The sequence below is a fragment of the Budorcas taxicolor genome, chromosome 24 (genome assembly GCF_023091745.1).
Source record: "Budorcas taxicolor isolate Tak-1 chromosome 24, Takin1.1, whole genome shotgun sequence".
NCBI lineage: Eukaryota > Metazoa > Chordata > Mammalia > Artiodactyla > Bovidae > Budorcas > Budorcas taxicolor.
The window spans coordinates 33,773,525-33,779,158 of NC_068933.1; the positions used below are offsets into that span (position 1 = coordinate 33,773,525).

General features: G+C 45.5%; 1 pseudogene; it reads right to left on the reverse strand.

The window, feature by feature from the left end:
- Window positions 1-4,048: 4,048 nt before the first annotated feature.
- LOC128068400 (vasculin-like protein 1) lies at window positions 4,049-5,476 on the reverse strand (annotated as a pseudogene).
- Window positions 5,477-5,634: the final 158 nt, after the last annotated feature.

Consider the following 5,634-nt stretch of genomic DNA (forward strand, 5'->3'; position numbering starts at 1 on the left):
GCTCTTTTAGAAGCAGTACAGCTCCTGACCTGTGTAGCAGTAATTCACTGTAGGGGCTACCAGAGGGAGGGATCTTTGGTGAGCCAAGGAAACAGCAGAGCTGATGGAACTGGGAAACAGGCAGCTCCACTGAAAAACAGGAGCTCCAATGAGCTCCACTGAAAGAACCTGGGCAAGTTACGGCCCTCGTGATTGGCCACCCTTCCTTGAACTCCCTAGCTTCCCCCACAATTCGCCACAGGAACAAGAAAATGCTAAGAAATGTGGCTCTGAGAAAGGAAACACAGGCTGGTATAAAAAGGAGGGCAAGGTTCTAATCCCTGAGGCCCAAAAATGGAGACCAAGAGCTTACCTGACGCCACCCACCATGGGAAGGATGCACTATGGAACGTGAGGCCAAAGGCTTTTTCAGAGGAAGGGCTTAAAAGAACAGTAAAACAAGTAACCTTTGCCTGTGATTTCTGTGTGTGTAGTAACCCACTGACCCATCCAATCCAATAACTCACAGACCCATCAAATCTCTCTTTGTTACTCGGGCCAGTTCATCGCTGATGGACATACCTGGGGTGGGAGTGGGGGAGAGACTGGCAGTTACATTTCACTCAAATGATCCCAATACCAGGATATAGTCCCCAAATCCCTCCAGGGCTATAATGGCCCTTCTTTTATAGCCAAAATCACAGAGGGCTCACAGGGGCCTTAGAGATAGACTACAAGCGACATACCTCTTGCCACCCCCCATCTTCAGAGAAGGTAGAGACAGTGAACCCTCTTTTAAAGAAAATCTTAGCAGAGCTCTGTTAAGAGACTCGTGAGCCTGGGATGACCTTGCTTCCTATTGCACTCCTCAGCGTCTGTGTAACCCTAGGAGGGGTCTGAGGCTTAGCCCACTTGAAATGACTCATGGGAGGCCTTTTTTTATTTTTATGTTTTTACCACTTACTTGCTGCTAGATAAGAAACTGAGCCTGTATAATGGCAGCCCATTATTAATCATGGACAAGTTCAGAAGGCAACCCAGGACTATGCCCACAAGGCAACTGCCAGCTCCCACTAAATATACAGCAGAGGGTCACTTTCTTCAAAAATAAACCCCAGGGTTTAAGTATAGAGGTCCCTGGAAGACCAACTATTACCAAAATGGAGGGGCCCTTATAAAGTAATGGTAGCCACCCCCAACTGCTGTCAAACTGGGGTGGATATCTTCTTGAATACATTCGTCCAGACTAAAGCTCTTACTTCCGCAAACCCTGCAGGTCACAAAAGAGCAATAGACTTGTGACTGCCTTTGTTTGGAAGAAGAAATAGCCAGAACCCTCTGAAAGGGTAAGAAAGAGGTTTGTGTCTCATGTGAATGTTCACTAAAGGGTGATCTCAGCAGGGAACAGTTTTTAGTAGCCCAAGTGGAGAGGATGACCCATTTTGTGGATACCAGTCAGCCTTTTTCCTAACCATGCCCCTTTTCGCCCATGGGGCTCGTGACCAAGGTGATGATGGTGGCAGGATGGGTTTAGCAATGTGGACCTCCGCTCACCAACCTCAACCTGATGGCACCACTGCTGAGTGCCCAGCCTTCCAGCCCAGAGGAGCCCAGTATGGCACCATTCTCCAGAATGATCAGCCAGCTACCTGGGGACAGGTTGATTACATTGGGCCATTTCCATCAAGGATTGGCAGGGTTGTTTCCTTACTGGAATAGATATTGTGGATTCAGATTTACCTTCCTTATATGCAATGCTTCTGTCAGAACTTCCATCCATTGACTGACAGAATGACTCACCCATGATCATGGTATTTCTACTCAGCACTGCTTCTGATCAAGGAACTAACTTCACAGCAAAAGTATTGCAGCAATACAACCTGGGCTCATGGAATTCACTCATTCCCCAGCATACTGAAGCTGCTGGCCTCATAGAATGGTGGCGTGGCCTTTTGAACACTCAATTACGATGCTGGCTAGGTGGCAGTATTTTTCAGGTCTAGGGGCAGGCTCTAAATTAGTGTCCAACATATAATGTTATTTCTCCAAGTCAGAATTTATGGGTCCTAGAATTGAGGGTAGAAATAGAAGTGGCATCTTCACTATCATCCCAAATGATCCACTAGAAGAATTTTTGCTTCCTGTTTCCAGACTTTAAGCTGTGTTGGCCTAGAAGTCTTAGTCCCAGAGGGAAGAATGTTTTCACCTGGAAACACAACAGTGATACCTCAATTGGAATTGAAACTGCTACATGGCCACTTTTGTTCTTTGTTCCTCTGAATCAATAGGAAAACAAGGGAGGTAAGGTACTGGCTGTAGTTAATGATCTTGAATACAAAGAGCAACTGGACTACTATTCAACAATGGAGGTAAAGAAGAGTCTGTATGAATTAAGGAAACCCTGTGGAATGTCTCCCAGCATTGGCATGCTCTGTAATTATGGTCAATGAAGAACTATGACCCAGAAAGGACTACTAATGGAACAGACCTTTCAGAAATGAAAGTTTGGATCACCAAAGCATCAGAGTAGCACCAGCTACGACCATGTGACCAGTTATAGAAATGCAGACTGTAATTTCATGAGTATATTCTCTTTATTTTGTTATGAATACACTTGCCTATATGTAAGCATATATATCGGAGAAGGCACTGGCAACCCACTCCAGTACTCTTGCCTGGAAAATCCTGTGGGCGGAGGAGCCTGGTCGGCTGCAGTCATTGGGGTTGCTAAGAGTTGGGCATGACTGAGCGACTCCACTCTCACTTTTCACTTTCATGCATTGGAGAAGGAAATGGCAACCCACTCCAGTGTTCTTGCTTGGAGAATCCCAGGGACAGGGGAGCCTGGTAGGCTGCCATCTATGGGGTCGCACAGAGTCGGACACGACTGAAGTGACCTAGCAGCAGCAGCAGCAGCAGCAAGCATATATATTATGGAGAAGGCAATGGCACCCCACTCCAGGACTCTTGCCTGGAAAATCCCATGGATGGAGGAGCCTGGTAGGCTGCAGTCCATGGGGTCGCTAAGAGTCGGACACGACTTCACTTTCACTTTCACTCTTCACTTTCATGCATTGGAGAAGGAAATGGCAACCTCCTCCAGTATTCTTGCCTAGAGAATCCCAGGGACGGGGGAGCCTGGTGGGCTGCCATCCATGGGGTCACACAGAGTCAGACACGACTGAAGCGACTTAGCAGCAGCAGCAAGCATATATTGAGCAAAAATATGTTTTCCTTCATCTCTTATTCCTTTATCATGTAAGATAAGATGTATTGACTTTTATAAGTATTTAAATATTTTTTAATTATTTTATTAATGCAAAAGATTTATTCCAAGTTAGTTATTTTATGCAGCAGTTTTCTCCCTCAACATAGTTATGATAACCACATCTTTTAAATCTGTAAATAGCATTATCAAAATAATCTTAATCTTTGAAATTTTAATCTTTGAAACCTCACAAAATTTTATATTTTAAAATACGCCCTGAATATCAAGGCTGCAAGAATAACACACTTCCTATATCCAAATATTTTACAGCTGTACCCAGAAAGAAAAAAAAAAAAAGGGAAAAAGCCTCATAAGCTTGGTTAAGGGCTTAACATCACCTGAGCGGCCAGAAATAAAATAAAATATCCAAATTATTAGCATTAATTTAATACAATTATAACTTCAATAGTCACTGTGTCATTGACAATGATTGCTTGAGCACAGGGGTGAGTGCCCCAAGGGCTGGTAGTAGAAGCTGTTGCTGCAGACTGGCGTCTCCTCTCTGCACTGCCAGCTCCCGCCTGTGCAATGCCCATAAATACTGTGTATGTGTGCGTTTTAAAAATCCTTCCCACCACACAAAGTTCTCTCTACTAAGCAGATAACAGGGAAGAGCAACAACACAAGCTAAACAAGCCAATCGCTTGCTCTCTCTTTAGGATATGGTTATTTCCCTTGTGCATGAAGTATTCAACAATAACATAAGAAAAGGGAAAGGAAAAGAACAATTTCTTCTGTATAACCCCTAAGCACACACGCTGAGTTTACTGGGTCAGACTTGACTGTGAGCATTTTATACGCCTACTTCCAGGCATAGTCATCAGATGTTTCACAGCTACTTGTCTGCATTATCTGAGTCCTCAAACTCTGCTCTGCAAGTGCCTCTCCAAGGGGAGAATAGGCTGGAACTTCGACTCTGCAAGAAGCCATTCTTCCCAGAGGTATTTCTTCTCAGCTGCTCTGTCTTCCTGTGGAACTCTCTGAGCTCATCGTCTGTGAGGGAAAGGCAGTTCTCATTATTTTCAGAATTTTCCTGCCGTCCCATTGCATTCAGTAACCTGTGCTCTGCTTCCAAAGAGAGAGAGAGAGGACCTCCCCTTCCTCTTCTATAGGGAGAGCAAGGCCATTCTGATGACAGCTTTCCTCTCCATTTTCCTTTGGTTCAGGTGCGCTGACATCCTCCAAACCTTCTGACTTGTCACAGGCTCTGCTCTCTGAGAAGTCTCCATTCCCGTCATCCTCTGAATCTCCCAGAGCTTGCTCTTCCTGTCAGTAGTTCGGCAGGTCAGCTTGGTCTGATGAGAGGAGCTGATCTCAATCGGAGGGGTGGTGCTGGTGGGGCTCTCTTTGGGAGAACTTAAAACTACACCACCAGCCAATACTACTGGTTTGCTAACAGAGATTGGACTGCTAAAAGCAGACTCCCGGCTATAGGAAAGGGGTCCTGATTTGTGTTTCATTCTGTTAGCTTTCCACATACTGGCCTTGGATGGAGGTGGTACAGGCTTGGGAACCAGGTTCTTATAGACACTTGGCACCATGGTTGATGATTTGCTTCCATTTGCATGGCGAGATCCTGGTGAGGTGAGTACAGCTGAGAAGGCAGCAGAAAGATCTTTTTTTGGAAACTTTTTTGATGACTAGCATTTTGGAGGGCTGCTTGGCATGAGGTGGGCTTTCCCACACTCCAGAAGGTGTTCCAGTGGGTCTGCATGGCTGATTCTGTTTGCCAGCTTCTGGATTCAAAGAAGGAAAGTCTTCCTCTTTAAATTGCAATTTTTCCACTTTATCTTCTTTCTCCTCTTCCCTAATATCTGTAGGTGGCTTTTCCTGAAAGGTATAGCCTTTCTGGGAGTGGAAGCTGCCATTCCAGTGGTGATGGCTTTCTGTGCCACCCACACTATGCTGGCTTATGCCATCATGATCTCATGAAGAGCCATGCCAACCAGATCAGTTCCCTGTGATTTCAGCATATGCCCCCTGAGAGACACCAGAATCCATAGAATCATGGTGGAACAGGGAGGGCTGGTGCCAAGAACCTCCTGTCGTTTGATGAGGTCCATTGTTGAAAAAGCCATCAGAGGAATTATGTCTACTATGGCTTACTCCAAATCTACCATCTCCTCGGGGTAGGTGCTCTCCGTGTTTTTCAAAAGTCGCTGTAGGAGACTTAGCTGACTGTGGTGTTGAGAAATTTAGCCAAGCAGGAACAAAGTCATGCTGCACCATTTAGGTCCAGTGTCTCTTTTCAACAAGGTGAGGCATCCAACCTCATGGCCAAGATGCCAGAGTATAACCTCTGTGGTCCTGCTTCCTGAACCTCTTGAGTTGCCAGCTGGATTTCCATGAGGTTCTCTTGTTAAAAGGGTACTTAATTAGGCTGGCCA